General features: G+C 47.3%; 1 protein-coding gene across 1 annotated transcript in view; it reads right to left on the bottom strand.

The window, feature by feature from the left end:
• Positions 1–20,608: 20,608 nt before the first annotated feature.
• NSMCE4A (NSE4A component of SMC5/6 complex) overlaps positions 20,609–21,131 on the bottom strand; it is a 107,603-nt gene continuing 107,080 nt past the window's right edge. The window contains exon 11 of the mRNA XM_078643945.1: positions 20,609–20,803. The gene's annotated coding sequence lies outside the window, so the exon portion shown is untranslated. The remainder of the gene's footprint in view (positions 20,804–21,131) is intronic.

The raw sequence follows: 21,131 nt of genomic DNA on the forward strand, positions 1-21,131 counted from the left end.
TGCACATTTGAGACTTTGTCAGTTTCTGATTTTGCCTATTCTGCATTGTTCCTATTACTCAGAGCCTTCACGGCAATTACTTTATGTTACATTTGCATCTTGCTACATCTGCATTGTACTTTTGAATTTTTGTAATAAACTTACATGGTTTTTCTAGATTTTGTTCTAGAACTCACTGTTTGGTTCAGTTCTTTTCTTTTTGACTGTATTTTGAAATGTTGTTTTGAACCTTGTGTCTGGTACATACGGCCTTGTGACTTGATGTAAATACAAGCCCGACTCACCCAACATCTGAGTGCGCTATTTTGGTGCAGATTTTCAAGCGGTAATGCTCACACACAGAATGGAGGCCTAGCTCCCTAATTTGGTGCTTCCTGTAGAATAAGTATAGCTGTTCCGGAAAGTTGTGCTAGCATTTTTCACTACAGTGAAGATACGTGCTATACAGTTGTTTGCAAATATAGCTGCGTTGATATGAAGTCTGGTTCTGCCCATTACTAGTATAGCAAATCTCCTGAGTAGTGATGGTTCTGTATAATGAGTGGCGGAGAATTACTGCACTCCTGAGTCAATTTCCACTTGCAATTTTGCTGGGAAAAACATTACGAAATCTACACACGAACAAGGTTGCCAAATGGGCAAAATATACAATAATCAGTGCACAAACTCTGATACCACATATTATGATTTATTCCAGTCGCTCCAGCTTGTTATTTATAAGGACTGTTCCCAACCCTGCTCCAGTTTAGGAAAGAGCTGAAGACACACATCTACAAAGCGCACCACATCACCATGCAGCAACAGTCCCCTCTTGCCCTCAGAAACCAGCCATGGCTTTAATCAGACACTGACTGTATCTTTATTTATTTATAACGTTTTATGCCTGACTGTGTACAGCGCCCCACTGGCTTTCAGCTAAGCAAATGCCATTTATTTGCATACAATTCCATGTTCACAAGGCACAGCTTTTTTGCAGCCCAGGATTAGTAGTCCTAAATTTATAATGGGATAAACTGAACAGGAGGTACCAGACTGCAGATCAGGGAAACTTCTGAGACCTCTGTGATGATCGTTTCTCTAGCCAAGCCTGTTCTAAATCACCCAACTAGCAGGCATAGTGTAAATACATAAGCCTGGTGTATACTAGTACTATGATGATACTAAGCTGATTGATTTCTTTGTATTTTAGGAGTGACTGTTGTACGCAACAAGAGGCCTGGCGGTATTAGTGTGCTTTACCAGTACTTCCAATCAAGATCGACCTATACCTCATGCAGGAGAAAGGATTGGGAGAGGGCATCAAGTAGTGAAGTAGTTATAGTTAGGCTCAAATTTCACTCGTACAAAACAATTGAAATTCAGCAGTGATAGTTACCTGAGCCAAGTATAACTTACTCAGACCCTCCAGGATATCGCGATTTCGCGGTTTGCCGCAAAATCGGCACGTTTGTAAAAATGCCGCGATTTTTACATAAGTGCCCGCGAAATCGGCACTTTTGTAGAATTCGCGCGGCATTTTTACAAAAGCCGCTATATCCTGGCGGGTCTGTGAAGGTGGGGGAGCCTGATCTCCCAGTGAGTCCCCGAGTGTCTTGAATTCAGGAGGGTTATAGGTGGTTTAGTAGCTCACCGTTCCCCCATCAGTTTAGCACTCCCACAAATCTCTTTCATGACAGCTCCTTAGTTACATCTCTATGCGTACAGTTGGTCCCCCCCCAGGCAGGCAGGCGACTCCAGCACTCAGCAAGCTCAATTGTCTTGCAGAATACATTACTGGCTGCCAGATTTTGCAGTCCCCTCATGGCGGATGGACTCCGAGTCCCCCTCTGTCAGCGATCTCAGCGCGAGGCGCCCTCCTCCTAACCGCATTGAAGTAATATAGGTGGCTCAACCGCGTCGCCTCCAGGCCTCTCCACGCCCCCCAGCATGGGGTCACAGCTGGGGCCCATCATTGCTGCACAGTTCTCACCTGCCTTTTCACTCATCAGGGGTAAATCGCTGTAGTTGCCTTGGCGCCGGTCACTCCTTTACAGTGCTCCCTCTGACTCAGGGCAGAGGCCTGCTGCCTGCCCAGGGGCTGCAACCTCTAGATCCTCGGCCTCAGAATCGAGCCCCTCACAGCACCTCAATGAAGGATGCCCCTCGGAGCAGTCGCTCAGGGGCCCAACTCCTGCAGGCACCCCAGCACAGCGTAGCTCAACCGTAGTGGCCCTGAAGATAAGAGGCCTCTCAGGGGTAGTCCAAGGTCTCCAGCTTCCTCACCCAGCCGCGATCTCATCGGGTCTGCACCAGCAGTGACTCCCATTCAGCCACGTGCCTAGGTCAGTTGTCTGTCCCCGCCGCACACCGAGGTTGTGCTGCAGGGACTCAGCCAGGCCCGGTGGGAGACTCCAGACACCATCTTGGTAGCTCCGCTCCTCTAAGTCTCTGCAGACCTCATTTCTAGAGCTGGTTTATTTTGGGCTTTTCTTTTTTCGTGCTCTAGTGTCAGATCTTTGTCGTTCTGCGAGACCCCGGGGTTTCTCTCCGGATGATGCGAGCGGCAGTTACCATCGGCTTCGTGCACGGAGGACCACAGACCGGAGGGAGAGAGAAAGAGGGGGTGGAGGCACGTGTGAGGAGAAGAAATGGGTGAAAGAAATGGAGAGTGGCTGGGGGCACGTGTGAGGAGAGGAAAGGGGTGAAAGCAAGGGAGAGTGGCTGGGGGCGCATGTGTGAGGAGAGGAAAGGGGTGAAACCAAGGGAGAGTGGCTGGGGGCACATGTGTGAGGAGAGGAAAGGGGTGAAAGCAAGGGAGAGTGGCTGGGGGCACATGTGTGAGGAGAGGAAAGGGGTGAAACCAAGGGAGAGTGGCTGGGGGCACATGTGTGAGGAGAGGAAAGGGGTAAAAGCAAGGGAGAGTGGCTGGGGGCACATGTGTGAGGAGAGGAAAGCGGTGAAACCAAGGGAGAGTGGCTGGGGGCACATGTGTGAGGAGAGGAAAGGGGTGAAAGCAAGGGAGAGTGGTGGGTTTAGAAAGAAAGGGTAGGGGTGAAAGAAAATGGGAGGATAAAGGTGGAGTGCAAAGGTAAAGAAGGGGAGCAAGAATGAAAACTGAGGGTATGGGGCAGGTGAGACGAGAAAGAAGGGGTGAAAGAGAGAGGAAGTGAGCAAAGAAGTCATAGAGGTGGGAAAAAAGGAAAGGGTAGTAGGGGGTGAGAGAAACTGGGCGAATGAACGTGAAAGGTGGAGAAAAGTATAGAGGAGTGAGCAGGAGGTTCAGCCGGCAGTTGTACAAAATCGGATGAATTTAATTCTCCTTATTTAATGCGACACAATATAATTGCATCCTAGACGCTAACAATTACAGGCCGGAATTTTCTGCAGGAGGCGCATTGAGAGATATGTTAACTGTACTGTTAAAGGCTTATCATTATTTACCCTTTTGGCATTCTGCTAATCTCCGATCTATGCCCTGCTTGACAGCTACTCACTCTCCACGCTATTGAGCCCTTTGTTGTAGGAAAAATGGCCAAATAAAATGCCGCAAAATTACTGCTAAATTTCCATATTTGTGCCGCTAAATTTCCATTTTTGTGCCTCTAAATTTGCTAATCCATGCCGCTATATCCTGGGGGGGTCTGACTGGTGGTTACAGCCTGCTGGGGCACGCCCCCCCCCCCCCCCCTTATTCGCCGGTTAAAGGCATGGGCCGGAGACAGCACTTATCTGTGTGTTTAAGAGATCAAGTGAGTGCCAGAAGAGCGAGGCTGAAAGAAAGAGAGATAGAGAAAAGAGCGAGAGAGCGAGAATGAAAGAAAGAAAAGCGAGAAAGAGAGAAAATCGAGAATGAAAGAGAAAAGCAAGAATGAAATATAGAAAATTGAGAATGAAAGAGAGAGAGAAGAGCGAGAATGAAAGAGAAAAGAGCGAGAATGAAAGAGAGAGGAGAGCAAGCGAGAGAGAGAACAGAGAGAGAGAGAACAGCAAGACTGCAAGACAGACAGACAGAAGCGAGAAAGTGAGGGGGAGCAAGACTTAAGGAGACAGATAGTAAACAGAACCATGAGAGAGAGCAGGAAAGAGACAAGAGAGTGAAGGCGACCCCGCTTGTGCAACTAAGTAAATAAATAAATAAACAAGTGTGGCCAAAGCGGACCGCGCTTGTGCAGGCTGGCTCAATATCCCGTGTCTCAAATGTGATCTTTGTGTACTTACACAAGATGAATGCGTCCTTCTGTAAACCGTTGAAATATCTTCCACCTGCAACCATACTCAAGCAGACCGCCAGTACGTGTGCACACATGGGGTGTGCCAAAGAGACAAAAGAAGACCAAAACAAAACGATGGTGACTGTTCCGGCGAGGCGATGTGGCAACATCTAAAGCACCGATCTTGGAACTGCGGAAGGAGCCTGGCATCGACTCTCCCACACCCACCAAAATGGAAAGACAGGCCATCCGAAACTCAAAACAAAACCACGGCAGAAAGCATTCAACACTATAAGAAACAAGCTCTCGGCATTGCTGTGGCGGGGGGCGGGTGAGCGGGAGCGCATTCCTTTGAAGTCTGATGGGGGGGCGGGGGAGCGGCTTAGAAAGCATTCAACGCCTATAGGAAACAAGCTCTCGGCATTGCTGTGGCGGGGGCGAGAGCACATTCCTTTGAAGACTGATGGCCTTTGAAGTCTGATGCAGAGGCTCAGACAAATGGTGTTTGATGTGCACGCACCTACCTCACACGCCTGCCTCACATGAACTGTACGCGATCCGCAGTAGTTTGGTAGACTTTTTGCACCGCTTACTAGAATCTTGCCTATTTATCCCTAACGGGATAAAATAGTCGGGACCTAAAAAGGGTGTTAACACCTTCGCTGCGGCGGCAATTCCGCCGCAGCGCTAGGGGGGAGGGGGGCTGCGCGGCGCTCCCATGCTCGTGACGGAACCGCTCCGTCACGAGCCTCGGGCGCGCTGTGCTTGTGACAGAGCGGTTCCGTCACGGCCCCACCCGCTCAATGGAACGGCCAGCGCAGGCGCGAAATCAGGGCCGGGCGGGCTGTGACGGAACCGCTCCGTCACCAGCACAGCGTGACCGAGGCTGGTGACGGAGCGGTTCCGTCACCAGCATTGAAGGGGCTAAACAAACCTGGTTCAACGACACCTGCCGCAAGGCCAAGGGAGCCCTCTTAGCTGCTATTAAAACAAGCATTGTCAATGCAATAGGTCTCGCATTTATGAGTTTGAGTTATTGACATTGCAAATGACAATGCCTTTTATTTTGTTTTTTAAAACATAAACAAAAGGCATTGTCATTTGAAATGTCAATAGCTCAAACTCTAATAAATGCGAGATCTATTGTATTGAAAATGCTTGTTCTCTCTTTTGCTGAGGGTCAAACACTGTGGATGAGGTAAATATGCGCTGGGGCCTCAAAGTGCCACTGGCGCCAGAGAGGGGTCAGGGCAGAGAGCAGGGAGGAAAGGAAGCAGAAACCTAGGGCAGCATGAAGGTGAATGAGGCAGAAAGTGCAGGAGGCAGAGAGCACGTGAAGGGACAGTGCACAGTGAACCCAGAGAGTATAAAGGGTAGAGACAGAGAGCCGCGGGGCAGAGAGGAGAGGTGAAAGAGACCCCAAAGGTACAACAGGCAAGGAGTACAGGGGAGGGCAGACAGGACAGGGACTGTGAGCAGAGGCAGAGAGCACATGAGGGACAGTGCACAATGAACCCTGAGGGAAAGGGTAGAGGCAGAGAGCCATGGGGCATAGAGGAGAGGTGGAACATACCCTAAGGGTAGAACAGGCACGGAGGACAGGGGGAGGGCAGACAGGACAGGGACAGTGTTTAGAGGCAGAGAGCATGTGAAGGGACAGTGAACCCTGAGGGTATAAAGGGTAGAGGCAGAGAGGAGAGGTGGAAGAGAGCCCAAGGGTAGAACAGGCACGGAGGACAGGGGGAGGGCAGACCGGACAGGGACAGTGAGCAGAGAGAGAAGATGCGAGAGAGTCCAAGGGCAGAATAAACCAGGAGAGCAGGGAGGAGCAGGCAGTGGGCAGAGATTAAAGGAGACAGATGGCGTAAGGGTGATTGTGACAGTAGGCAAGTAGCAGAGGGTGCACAAAGGATAAAGGGCAGGTACCACAAGGGTAGTGAGCACAAGAGTACTGTCAAGTGAGGATAGGGCAGAGAGCACAAGAATACTGCAAGAAGTCAGGAAGGGCAGAGAGCACAAGAGTACAGTCAGAAGTCAGGATAGGGCAGAGAGTACGAGAGTACTGTGAGAAGTCAGAATAGGCCAGAGAGCACAGAAAAGTGAGAGGTAGAAGTGAACGTGGGTGGATAGGGAGAGGACAAAAGACAGAAGACTGAGTAGCAGTATCGGAGCACAGGATGGACAGAGACGTGTGGGGCAGCGGTGACAACAGTAGGGGGCACAATAATTGGGGCAGAGAGCCCCTCACTGCTCACCTGCTCCTGCCCGGGGTATCTACAGGCCCTTACTGCTTACCAGCTCCTGCCCTGGGGTATGTACCGCACCTCGCTGCTCATCAGCTCTTGTTCCGGGCTATCTACAGCAGCTCGCTGCTTACCAGCTCCTGCCTCCTGGGCTTCGCGGCGTTTGACGGCTGAAGGGGAAACCCAAAGAGGGCAGAGCCGGGGAGGGAGGAGAGATAACGTTCTGAAAAGCGGGGTATTTGATTAAAGTCAATGGAGGGATTTTGTTGTCAAAGGAGAAATAGAAGTAAAATAAAAAAAGCACAGAGTGCCTGTGTAGACGGTGCTACGGCTCTCTGCTTACAGAGTTAATTATATTGGGTTGTGAACATTCAGGAACTATTGAAAAAACAAGGTGTATTCGAGCATTTTTGTTTATTGATATGGCAATGATACAGCTATGTATAACTTCACAGTGGATAAGTCTGGAGGCTCCTACTTTTTGTAATTGGAGTGCTAGGATGTTAGTTTGGTATAATCTGGAGTCTTAGGTGTATCTGTTAAGGGGGAGAAGGCGGCGCCAATTGGCCTCTAAGATCTGGGCCCCTTTAGAGCAGTGGTCTCTGTTTTGAATTATCTGTTGTCATCTCTATTGTTGATATTCTGATCCCTTGTTTTATTTCTTCTCTTTTTCTCCTTTTTCCTATCTTATTTTTTGTGAGTATCAATTTAATGTTCTTTATTCCATCCACTGACCTCAATTTCAATTTTTTCAGCAAGTCAAAGGTTGTTATTTTCTTTCTGATCTAGATTTATGTATGTACTCATTTTTGTTTCCCCAACTCGATATATTGTGTCACTGGTGTTATGTATTCTCTTGAAAAACAATAAATAAAGTTAAAAAAAACTTTTAAAAAAAGCATTTGCAATGCAATAGGTCTCGCATTAGGAAAGTTTGAGGTATTAGTATTGTAAATGACACATTTTTTATTTATGTGTTTTTGAAAATAGCAAAATGAATAGCTTTGTCATTTACAATGCCAATAGTTTTAACTTTTGCAAACGTGACACCTATAGCATTTGTAATGCAATATGTCTTGTATTTACATGACTTAGATGTATTAATATTACAAATAACAATGGGTTTTATTTTTTTAATAATTAATACTTAAATAAAAGTTATTGTAATGTATAATGGCAATACCTTTAACTTTTGTAAATAACTTTTGGGAAGATTATGTTCAGTGTATTTTATTTTGATGAAAATCCAAGAACTGAAGTGAAATATTAACATCTTTTTGTGACATTTGTAATAAAGTTTGAAGCATTGAGAGAACATATTAGAACCAGTTGTTGAATGGTTGCACAGAGTGATGCTGTGGCGTTGAGTGGTGCTGTGGCGTTGAGTGGTGCTGTGGCGTTGAGGGGTGCTGCGGCGTTGAGGGGTGCTGCGGCGTTGAGGGGTGCTGCGGCGTTGAGGGGTGCTGCGGCGTTGAGGGGTGCTGCGGCGTTGAGGGGTGCTGCGGCGTTGAGGGGTGCTGCGGCGTTGAGGGGTGCTGTGGCGTTGAGGGGTGCTGTGGCTTTGGGTGGTTCAAAGTGTAATGAATGAGTCATGCTCACTATTATTAATTAATTTTGGAGCTCAATCAGGAATACAAGCCAACCATAGTACCCATAGCTCTAGAATGAATACTCGTGGATGAGCAATACTAGAAAACATATAATAAGTTGACTAAACTATTTGCAAAACTCAAAGACTAGTTTATGAGGTGCATTCAGAGCACAGTCTCGCTTTAAGCAATGCCAGCTGCTCCACTATTCATGCCTGGAAGCATTCAGCACCTAATCTGGATATGAAAAGATTTCCAGTTCCCCATCTGACACCGGGGGATATTGCAGAAGAATTAGAATCTGCAGCAATAAAGCATGAACTCGAATTCTCATTTAAACTGCCAGAATCTGAATCTATAGTAGAATGATCTTCTCCAGCAGAGAAAGCAGCCCATATGCTCCACTTGCTGCTTCTACCGCAGAGAATATGTTGGATAAAAAGAAGGCACAGAATGTACACCTGACCGAAGGGAAATATCACAATGCATGCCTCCAAGAGAACAATGGAGAATGCACTGCGTTGAAAAAAAGATAGCAGGCACACATGGGATTTTGATGAAAAAAAGCTCGAAGAAAGAACGAAAAACAGAGAAATAAATGCATCAAACGGTCTGTCGTAAACATTTTGTCTTGTGCGGTCTTTTAATTTAGAACTAGTAAATTACAAACATGGGTTTTTGCACAATATACCGAGATTAAGAGCAATGGGGTTGTGGAAGCCGTTAGAATGATCAGTTCCTAAGCACCTGGTAGCGTGCCCCAACTAGCAGCAGCCTTTGATGTGCGAGCGAGTGGGGCGGGAGGAGGGGGGGGGCGGGGAGCGGAGCCTTTGAAGTGTGATTACACTGCAGTCAATCAGTTATCCGCAGACACAAATGTGACTGTGTTAACAATGCTAGGTTGCTTTAGTATGTGAGATGCAGTATGAAAAGAAATAAAGACACAGCATTCCGCCTATCGATAGACGATAAAATGAAGCCCAGGGTCAATCATAGAAGGAGCCAAGCTGCACATACAACATTTACGCAAGTTTGAGCTATTGGCATTGTAAATTAAAAGGCCTTTTTTTAACATAAATAAAAGGCATTGTCATTTACAATGCCAATAGCTTAAACTTGCATAAATGCAAGACCTATTGCATTGCAAATGCTAAGCAAACATTAATCAATAATCACATATCTGCACACAAATAAAAAAATGCTACAATATGAAATATAGACATGAAGATTTAAAATACTTTAATTAAATGTCACATCGACTTCTCTTTTTTGCACGTTTCCTTTGCCATATTTTTCACACAACCATCCTCCATTGGTACTCGAACATACTTTTTTTTTTACATATGCACTTCTTGCTTGTTTGGAACTTTAAACTTGTGTCTTCAAAGTTGTCCGTAGCAACAATGTTGCTTATGTACTTTAATTGTTTTTATGTACTTTAATTATTTTTATATAAAGCCTTCTGACACCCATCGGATCTAGTCCGCACTTTATAAATTAGTAAAATAAATAAATAGTGGATGGTAGACTGGCAGATCTGAAATTGTGTGCACTTATGTGCTGCGCAGCAATATAAACAAGAACGAAAGACAGGCCAAAGCAGGGTGAAGGATTGGAGCATGAAACAAAAGTCGAGTGTGTTATGTAGCACTTTTCGGAGGTAAGGATGAAGGGTAGTCGAGATTAAATGGCTTGTCCTGGATCACTTCATATGGTCACAGGTGTCCTGAAAGGGGGGGGGGGGGGAGTGACAGCTTTGAAGTCTCGTGGTTTGTGATGTGAGGAATGTTGGGGTAATTAAAGGTGGCCGAGCGCGCGCCCTTGAAGGCCCCCTCCACTCAAAAGAGCTCCCCTCCATGCATACCCTTCGGGGCTACTTCGGTGCCACATGCTGCGATGCTGGATTTTGCTAACAGCCATAGCATAAGCACAAAAGATGAAACCCAGGCAGTGGCAGATAATTGCATTACTCAAACATGCCCGTGGGCATGTTAAAGAGGACTTGTCAGCCCCATAACATTCAACAACAAGCATGACAAACTCCCCAGGCTGCCGGGTGCTCGAGGGTGGCATGGCTCCAGCTGATATCACGTCCAGGAGGCAGGATGGGGTGGGGTGGTGGGAAGGGAAGGGAAAGCTTCCCAGCCACATTTTAGTTGGAGTAACTGGTAAACATCACATTACTAGAAACAAAAGTGGGCAGTGTAAGGGCACAGGGTCAGGGACAAGAGAAGAGATCGGGCAGAGCAAACGAGTAAATTCTGAACTAGGAACAGAGCATAAGAAAAATAAAGCAGCAAAAAAAAACAAGAACGAAAGACAGGCCAAAGCAGGGTGAAGGATTGGAGCATGAAACAAAAGGCGAGTGCGTTATGTAGCGCTTTTTGGAGGCAAGGATGAAGGGTGGGGAAAGCCTTCAAGGCAGCGCTGGGAGGGGGGCTGTGCACGAAGAAAGGCAGAAATGCCAGGAAGGCAGAAATGGGAGTCAGGGCCTGGCACGGACAGGCTGGGGTAATGCGAGTCACGGCCTGTCGGCCGTGAATGTGAAGCAGTGGGCAGTGAAGCCCAGGAGCAAATGGGTCTGATGCAATTAAGCATGCTGGGGAAGCCTGTAGGGGAACTGCGCGTGCTTGTGTGGTCATGTGATTCGCGTGAGGTGGGGTGGGGTAGTGCGGAGGGAAGGGAAGGGAAAGCTTCTCAGCCACATTTTAGTTGGAGTAACTGGTAAACATCACATTACTAGAAACAAAAGTGGGCAGTGTAAGGGCACAGGGTCAGGGACAAGAGAAGAGATCGGGCAGAGCAAACGAGTAAATTCTGAACTAGGAACAGAGCATAAGAAAAATAAAGCAGCAAAAAAAAAACAAGAACGAAAGACAGGCCAAAGCAGGGTGAAGGATTGGAGCATGAAACAAAAGGCGAGTGTGTTATGTAGCGCTTTTTGGAGGTAAGGATGAAGGGTGGGGAAAGCCTTCAAGGCAGCACTGGGAGGGGGGCTGTGCACGAAGAAAGGCAGAAATGCAGGGAAGGCAGAAATGGGAGTCAGGGCCTGGCACGGACAGGCTGGGGTTAATGCGAGTCACGGCCTGTCAGCCGTGAATGCGAGTCACGGCCTGTCAGCCGTGAATGTGAAGCAGTGGGCAGTGAAGGGGGGGCTGTGCACGAAGAAAGGCAGAAATGCAAGGAAGGCAAAAATGGGAGTCAGGGCCTGGCACGGACAGGCTGGGGTTAATGCGAGTCACGGCCTGTCAGCCGTGAATGTGAAGCAGTGGGCAGTGAAGGGGGGGCTGGCCAAGAAGAAAGGCACAAATGCGAGTCACGACCGCAGTGGGCGGGGAAGCTCAGGAGCAAATGGATCTGATGCAATTAAGCACGCTGTGGAAGCCTGTAGGGGAAATGCGTGTGCGGTCACGTGATTCGCGTGAACTGTTGAAAATCCGCTTGAGAGTCTTTTGAGAGCCTTTGGTGAGCCTTTGGTTTAAGTAGTGGTTTAGCTGCATTAGACTTGCATATTCATTCCTTGCGGAATGGAATAGGCGAGACCTAAAAAGGGAACAGGATCGACAAACCCAAAAAAAACAATTAAAAAAAACAACACTCATGGCAGACATGTTCTATTAGATCAATGATCCCAACACTGCATGAAAGGGATGTGTCCTATAGTAACTTGAAATAAATATAACAGATACATTTCAGTGTTTTATTTTTTGTTTAACTTAACTATAACATCACCTTAATATATATATATATAGCCTACTGGCAGTCAGTAGGTAGTTCTATTTAGGCCCTAGTTTCCATAGGAGAGTGTTTTTTTGTTTTGCTAATAACTTTTGCGCCGTTTGACGAATCTTCCCGAAAGTTTCAAAACTACTTTGCCACTCATTTCAGCTGATGTCTGGAAAGTTTTGCGGTGATTAATCAGGCACAGCCTGGAGAAAAAGGGTGGGGGAAAACAGGTTTTCCCTTTGCAATTTCCTGTAGGAATTTTAGACACTGCTCTAGCCTGAACGGAATTACACAAAACTTGGCAGAAAGGTAGATCTTGGTCCAGAAAGATCTTTTTATAATGTGGTGTAAATCAGTAAAGTAATTTTTAAGTACAAAAAAAAAAGTTTTATGTACAACTAGAGTCGTGGAGGGTCAGTGGATCCGAAAGATCTCATACTCAGATCTGATTGGCTGCCACCACTTCAACCAGGAAGTAGTGGCATCCATCTTGGGACTCGCCCAAGTCCCAAGAAAAACACAAGGGGGAAAGATAGAAAAACTCTGATCCCTAAACCTGGTGGTGAGGTCCCACAGGAACCCAGCTGAGGGTCAAAAACATGAATTCGTAGAAAATCCACATAAAAAAGGCGTGGTCTCTAGCTAGTAAGATATTATGGGGTAGGGGGTCCATGTGCCCCCCCCTTTTCAGGCTGATTTCGGCCCTGGGGACCCCACCCCTGGGCAGAGTTAAAAAAGGGTGAAGCAAACAGTTCGCCCCCCCCCCCTCCTTGGGCTGATTTTAGGCATGGGTTCCCCATCCCACAGGGGGGTACTCGCCCTCACTGGGTAGGAATCTTGTGGTTGCTCTTGCTTGGTAGGACCAATTTCAAAGCACTCGTCAAGCAAGAACAAGAACGAAATCTTGCTCCCAGCCAGTAGGAGCTTTAAAAGGGCTCCCGCCGGCTGGGAGCAGACTTCAGATACATTTCCCTGCTCGCAGTAATGTGGACAGGGAAACAGATCTGAATATCAATCACGCCTGCTAGGAGCAGCATTTTTAGCTGCTCTCTGCGGACAGGAGCAATACTGTCTCCCACTGGATGCAGGAAGCCAACTGGGGCAGTGGGGGCCTTGGGGTTCTCCCCACAGCCCCCAACCAGTATATGGTGGGTGCCCTGAGTGGGCACCAGGGTACCCAACCTCAATGGCTGGGCCTTGGGTAATGTGGTCCCCATGGCCGATATCAGCCCACATACCTCCCCTGACACTTTATTAATTAGCCGGGCCTCAGGGGATGAGGTCCCCGGGGGCCTACATCGGAGCGGGGGGGGGGGCTCGGTGCCCCCTCCTTATTTAAAAAGGAGCTGGGAACCGGCACAGGGAGAGGGGCTGCTTGCCCCCTCATCCATAAATATAGTGGTGCGCCCTGGGAATGTAGCCCCCGGGGCCAAAAGGCCTGGGGAAGGGGACATGTCCTCTTTCCACATAAAATGGCCAGGCCCTGGGAGATGGAGTCCCTGGGGCTGAAATAGGTCTTGGGAAGGAGACTGTGTGCCCCTCTCTTGGTATGGGGAGGGGAGCATTGTGCCCTCCGGAAATATGTTGCCAGGTTCCAGTGGATGGGGTCGGAAGCGGCTCCGGGAGACAGACCCTGTGTCCCTTCCCACTAAAAATGCCCAGCCCCTGGGGGTTGGGATCTCTGGGGCCAAAAGCTGCCCAGAGAAGGAGCCAATGTGTTGGTTGCCTTTGGGGGTTGGCCAACTCCTCCGCCCCCCCCATGGGTCGGATGTATGCAGGGGGTTGGATGTAAGCATGGGGGTTAGGATGTGTGCTTGGGGTTTGTACGTGTGCTTGGGGTTTGTACGTGTGCTTGGGGTTTGTACGTGTGCTTGGGGTTTGTACGTGTGCTTGGGGTTTGTACGTGTGCTTGGGGTTTGTACGTATGCGTGGGGCTTGTATGTATGGGTGTGGTTTGTATGTATGAATGGGGATAGGATGCTGTGGCCAACAACTGTGTGCGGCGTGGGATTTGGCTGCATGGGAGGCCCTCACCATGCACTGCTAATTACCCCACATACAACATCACTCATACCATCTTCTTGCTTTAAAATTGATTTTTTTAAACTGCATGGCGGGGGCGCAAGTTCTATTTACCTCAGGCATGAGTTATAGTTACTTGAGATAACTAGAACTGCTGAATTTCTATTATTGTGTGTGTGTAAAATATGAAGCTAACTAGAATAACCCTGTAACCTGTTATTTTAGTGAATATACATATATAGATTTCTCTATCTATCTATCTCTAGATGGTTTTGTACTACACATAGAGAAGCAGGGAACAATGAATCAGGGGTTTGAATAACGTGGCTACTCACCAGTTTGGTTGCTCAAGGTGCTGAGGGGCAGGTGGGGGGGGGGGGGAGTGCTGCTGATCAGTCTGGGAGTAGACGTTCAGTCGAAGAGCCAGGTCTTGAGGTCCTTCCTGAACTGTATCAACGACACAGATTGGCGGAGGTGGAGGGGCAGGTTGTTTCAGGTCTTGCCTGCAAAGTAAGAGAAGGATCTTCCTCTAGTTCTGATCTCGTGGGACGGATGCCAGGACGAGTTGGGGGGGGGGGGGGGGGGGAGCGGGGATGTCTGGCGGGTGTGTGGAAGGTGAGGCGGTGGTTCAGATAATCTGGTCCTGCGTCATGGAAAGCTTTGTAGGCATGTGTAAGGAGCTGGAATGTGACTCTTGTTGTGTCATTTGGTTGTGACAGGGGATGTCGAGGGCCAGTCTGGCTATAGCATTTCGTTCAGCTGTTTCTGGGTGACACTGGTGTAGAATGCATTGCCGTAGCCCAGTCTACTGGTGATGAGTGCGTGGGTGTCCGTATTTCTGGATTATGTGGGGAGCCATCTGAAGGTCTTTTGTAGAAGACAGTGTGTGGAAACAGGATGAGGATACTGCGTTGATTTGGTGATTTATTGAGAGCGAGGAGTCCAGAATGATGGCAAGGTTGCCTGCTTTGGTCAGCAGGAGTGGGAGTGGTTCCTAGTGTGGCGGCCACCATGAGTCGTCCCAGGCTGAGGGGTTGGGTCCCAGGATGAGTACTTCAGTTTTGTCAGAGTTGAACTGGAGTAAGAACATGCGGGGAGCGCGTGGTCACACGCCCCACTCCCAGGTGCACTGCGTACGAGGATGCAAAAATCCAACTATTTTTTCATCATTCAACTTCTTCTCAGTTTATACAAAATTCATCGTGAGTGCTTGTCATGCTGTTGTCATGATATTCATCAAATCCACACATTTATCGTACTGTATTTAAAAAACTTCTCGTATTTCCCTGTGTCCATCCAGACTTCTTTCGGAAATAAGATCATCATACACTGAGTGGTTCAGAGCAGCATTCTTTTATTTTACTTCAAACCCAATGCATTTCGGGCTAAAATCCAGCCCTTCGTCAGGGGTAACTGTGAATGGATAATTATAATCATGCGTTATTTACAAGTAGGAAGTAGGAAGTAGTTAAAGCTAAGGTCGGGACACTAGTGAAACTTAATTACCTGCAGCGCGCAACGCGGGCTGTGAGAGATGGAAGTATGAGCAGGTATGTTAGGCACGAGAACGTGCTTGTACTATAAAAACGAATATGTTACAGTTCTGTTAAGAGGATAAATGCATGGCAGTAGAGACAGCACTTGTCGAAGGCGACCGCATTAGTTAGAATTGAGTTGTTAACAGAATATTGTACTGACTTTCCCTTAAAGCCTTGTAAAGTTAGTTTGAATGGGGTTACAAATCAGACTATTCAGGAGGGGGGAGCGCTAGTCAAAATCTACAGTTGTAGCCGATAAAAAGGACTTGGACATTTATGCACTTTGCACATTTATTTAGCATTGTTTATTGCTTGCATTTTGAACTTTTTTTAAAAAGAGTCTATAAAAGAAGATATTGATATTTTTGTAAATAACGCATGATTATAATTATCCATTCACAGTTACCCCTGACGAAGGGCTGGATTTTAGCCCGAAATGCATTGGGTTTGAAGTAAAATAAAAGAATGCTGCTCTGAACCACTCAGTGTATGATGATCTTATTTCCGAAAGAAGTCTGGATGGACACAGGGAAATACGAGAAGTTTTTGAAATACAGTACGATAAAAGTGTGGATTTGATGAATATCATGACAACAGCATGACAAGCACTCACGATGAATTTTGTATAAACTGAGAAGAAGTTGAATGATGAAAAAATAGAGTTGGATTTTTGCATCCTCGTACGCAGTGCACCTGGGAGTGGGGCGTGTGACCACGCGCTCCCCGCATGTTCTTACTTAGTATTAGTGCATTCGGGCTGGCACAATCCAGGGACGCACGCAATTGGCAAAAAAATGCTTAGACTAAATGAAACGGAAAATAATGAAAAACATGGTGTGCAGACCACCTACCAATGTTTATAGAGTTGAACTTGAGGCAGCTGTCTTGCAGTCAGGTGGCAACTGCCTTCATTCTGTTGTGAAAGTTGGTTCTGGCGGTACTCTGCAGCTGATCTCTGTAGTTTTTGAGAGGAATTGGGATAGTCTGACGCTGAGTTAGGCCGTTCAGGAAGGAGTGGATCCAGTCCAATGCCTTGTCTTGGATGCCGGCGTCATGGAGTCTCGTGATTAGGGTGCAGTGGGAGACTGTGTCAAAAGCAGCAGAGAGGTCCAGTAGGATAAGGGCTGCGGTTCCTTCCCAGTCGAGGAGGAAGCGGATGTAGTCGGTCGCAGTGAGGAGTGCGGTCTTGGTGCTGTTGTTGCTACAGAAGCCCGATTGGGAGGTGTCCAGGACGTGGCTCTCTTCGATGAACTCGGAGAGTTGGGCATTGTTGGCCTTCTCAATTGGCCGGGAAGGGGAGGAGGGAAGGGAGATGGGTCTGAAGTTCTTGAGGTATATCAGGTCGGCAGACGGTTTCTTCAACAGGAGATTGATCTTAGAGTGTTTCCAGTTATATGGGTAGGTGGCAGTTTCAAATAGAGCAGTTGATGGTGAAGGGATGGAGGCGGCTGCTCTGTGGAAGATGTGGTATGGGCAGAGATCCGATGGGGTTCCTGAATGGATGCTCTTCATGGTCTTGAGTGGTACATCTGTGGTGAGCAAGTCTAGTTGAGGACGATCTTTTGGGATGAGGCATGGTTGCGTGCGGTGGTGGGCATGGTGGCGGGGTCTTGAGTGTCAAAGCTGTTGTAGATCTGCCTGATCTGGTGGAAGAAGGTGCTGAGTTTGTTGCAGAGGTTTTGGGAGGGTGGGGCATCTGGTGTCACTGTTGGGTCTGGTGAACTTTTTGACGATGGCTAATAGTTCTTTGCTGTTGTGAGCGTTGGTGTGGATTCTGTCTTGGAAGGCCGTTTTCAACGAGATGTTCTTCGTGTTTTCGTTCCAGCTGCGAGAGGAGGGGGGAGGGGGGAGGGGGTGAGACCAGTGGTGTCCAATGGGCATGCCAAAATGCATGCAGTGGTGGTTAGTCCAGAGGGATAGTGCAAACAAGTATGCAGTTGACGAGGAAAGAGGGGCCCCTTTTAAATCAATTCTGGGAATCCTTAAGGATTCTTTTCAGTTTGATCAGGAGAATATTGCGATCAGCAGTGTCATGGACTACAGCGAGGTGAAGGAGAATCAGAGCAGCATGCTGGCCTTCATCGAGACTAATAGAATGTACCCCCTTATATTTTGAGGGGCTCTGTTTCGCTACTGGGTCGGAACACTTACTGGCCGTGCAGCATGTGTGCGAAGTTGAGACGGCTGAGTATGTTTTTTTCTTTGATTGGTCACAGCAATACCGGGGTTGCTATTTCTCAAAAAGGGAAGAAATAGGACACAGTGTGATCTGAAACCATTGGGATGGCTTGTTCTGTGCACACAGCAGGCATCTGGATTGTTGTGCCTTCATGGCGCATAGGTATGCCTTGCTTCAAATTACTTTTACAGCCTGCCTCTAGCACAGCCACAAGCTTTGTTGGTTTGCCTTCTTCATGCTTTCCCAAAGACTGAAAACACTGAGATCATTGAAATGAGGAGGTGGGCTCCTGTGGCTCCTCTAAATCTACCCTACTGAGGGAAAATAAATTTTTAGGACTCGCTAGAGCCAGCGCATGCGCTGGTCTGGCGAGACATTTAGTAACTGGCTTTTTGAAGTGCTACCAAAGGCTTTCTCCGGCCACCAGCGAGCGTTACGCGTGCGGGCACGCGCTTACGAGCACAGGCGCCATCTCGCGGGCACCCTTACAGACGCGATTACTTTCACTTTCGCGGCGCCGCCATCTGCTTTTCCTCGCTCTGCTTCTTGCACACCACAGAACGCGTCCCCTTTCACGGCTGCGCGGGCCTTTACTTTAGTGGCCGCACGGCCAATGCTTGTTCAAACAGTAGCGTGTTAATCTTTCCATTTTAATTTAATTTTTCGGATAAACTTGGTTTCTTTAGGTTTCCGCCTCACCTTCCTTTACTTGGTTCGAGCTTAAATGAAATACATAACATATTAGGAATGTTTATTTGCTTTCCTGCACACATCCTGCTCAATTGCCCAGTGTATAAAGAGAGATGCTCTTTTTACAACAATCCTAGCACCTATTTGGTGCAAACGTTTAACGTGCCACCTTCTCTGCGCGGAGGTCGCGAGGCTTGGCGCGCTCCCCTTTCATGGTCTCGCCAGGCTTGTGCAGCCTCAGCAGAGGCACAAGCATGGCAGTCCCGGCCTGTTCCACTCTCACTCCAGTGAAGAGGACCGCCCGGATCACCTTCCAAGAATTTCCCAGAATCCACCACGCCTGGAGCAGCAGTGGAGCCGCCCGAGTGGAGTCACGGATTGGGTGTGTGTGCGTGCGTGTTGCCACGTTCCTGCCACAGGCTGACAGAGGGGCAGGAGCAGTGACGCTTCCCATCAACGCACTGGTGTGTCCTTTCATTTGCATTCAACACCTCTTGCTGGTCAGTCTCCCAAAGCTGCCTCGCTCTGAAACCGGAACTATTCAGGTCTACAATATTCTCTCATCCACCCCCCCACCCACCCACCTACACATTCACGCATACGTGTACTCAATCCGTCATCCATGGCTTTATCTTACCATTCGTCTTCATTCATTTGCTTAACCAGTCGTGCACCCACCCACACACCTCTAGTCATGCTTCTATCCACCTACTAACTCATTCCCTTATCCCCCCTCTCACCTACACACAAGCGCACACAGATAGAGACACACAATTGTTCTGTTGTGAGACTGCAGGCAGACAACACTCGCTGCAGGCATATGCAGAGGTTAGGTGGGACGCACATTTATTTTTAAACTGGAGTGATGTGTAGTTCAAAGTAAGTGTTCAACAGGCCGGATCAAGTGCTGTAATTAAAGGTTTCACTTTGTTAATTTTTTATCACATTTATATGTTGCATGTAAAGATGAAACTTACTAAAGGAGACAGAAAGAAAGGAAGACTAAGACTAATGGCCTGGTGCAATTTAGCTGCGAGGTTAAAACAAGCATTGGCATAGCCAATAGGTCTCACTTTTGGGAACTTATAAGTATTTAGTTATGCAGCACAACATCCTTGGTGCAACAACATCAACTGTTGCATGGCTAAACACTTATAAGCTACAAGGTTTAGCCATGCAACCGCTGATGTTGTTGCACCAAGGATATTGTGCTGCACAACTAAATACTTATAAGGTCCCAAAAGCTAGACCTATTGGCTATGCCAATGCTTGTTAAGGCTTTATGTTTAAACTATAAGGCCATGGCTTGAAAACAAGTAGAGCTGACTGGCCAAAAAACAAATCTGGAAACACACTGTGCAGTGGGATCATCTTGTTGTTGGAAACCAAGACATTCGTAAAAATTGAACAAAAACGTATTCCAGCTGTGCATTCAAAATATGGAACTCGGTCCTGCAGAAAAACCCTCAGACCTAAGGCATGGGAAAAGAGAGCAAAAAACAGATGGATGGAAAAACCATTGTTGAAATTCACTCTGTAAAATTCTAATTCTGGTACGTACTGATAGAATTTTAAAGTGTGTAAAATCAGTTTGGCGTAATACATAATGTGTGTTCTCACAAAGGCGTACAGTTCTCTGAAGTGACAGGATCTTCGCTCAACAAAACAATCAAACTAATGATGTACTAGCATCGGTGGCTCCTCTGCTATGACGAAGGAGCATCGTGGCTCCACCCACCCCCAGCACCCTCCAAAACATGAAAAATAAAACAAGTTTAAAACCTGTTTTACTATAATTTTACTTTTCTTTTAAGTGACTGTGTGCAGAGTCTTGTGTGCAGGACTAGGGAGGTGAAATAACTGGAGGGAGAGTAGTAGACACTATTATCAGTGTGCATAACAGTTTGGCCCACCATCTCAGTAAGTCATGTGCACTGAAACTCCCTCCAACCCGAGTTGCGTTGCTGGGTTGGAGAGAGAAGGCACAGGCTCCCAGTCTGTCTTGGAGTGCAAATTCACGGCACTCAGGCCAATTCTGAAGCTGCTCTCATGCATGAAAGCAGCTGCAGGACTGGCCACGGGGCAGTCTGGGAGCCTGTGTCTACAATGGAGAGGAGCAGAATAGCACGATGCTGGATGGCAGCAGGTAAGTTCTTTTTTTCCCCCCCTTAGTCGTCCACCCCCGCCCCACCTTTCTTCCCTGACACGAGCTGCTCCCGTGTACTAGATGAACATAGGTGCTCTTAGCACCCGCCTAAGATGATCAGCTCCGTAATGCTGCCAACTACAGCATCTTCCAAATACAGTCAAGCACATAGTGTGCTGGCAGCATCAGCACACTAAACTCTACCCACCACGTTTTAAAAATAAATAAACAGAATCCAAGTGTGAATATCTGAGTTTACAATAACAAGCAATGCACAAATTTGAGAACTTGATATTAAAATATAACAATTTATATGCAAGTAATTTGGTTTAAAAGCAAAACAGTGTTAACAGTGAACTAAAAAAATAAGTAGGATCCTCTTCAATGAAACATCTCTTCTCATATATACATGTACATATAAAACTTCTGTTGCAGCCGACAAAACTATTTCTGATAAAACGGTCCAGTTCTTTCTTCCACCTGAAAGGTTATCAGAGAAACATTATGAGTTCCAGGATCACAAATTCATCAAGTGTATAGGCACACATCATTGTTGCTTCATGCTGTTACAACATGGCCCAAAGGCGGCAATAGGTGCACACAGCATTGTTGCTAGATGCAGTTACAACACAGGCACCACTGGGTGGACACATCATTGTTACTAGATGCTGTTAGAACATGACCCACAGACGCCACTGAGTGCACACAGCATTGCTGCAAGATGCAGTTATAACATGATCCACAGGCCCAATTGGGAGCACAAATCGCTGTTACTAAGCACAGTTGCAACATGACCCACAACTCGCAA

Source organism: Lissotriton helveticus, chromosome 5_1, assembly GCF_964261635.1.
Source record: "Lissotriton helveticus chromosome 5_1, aLisHel1.1, whole genome shotgun sequence".
Taxonomy (NCBI): domain Eukaryota; kingdom Metazoa; phylum Chordata; class Amphibia; order Caudata; family Salamandridae; genus Lissotriton; species Lissotriton helveticus.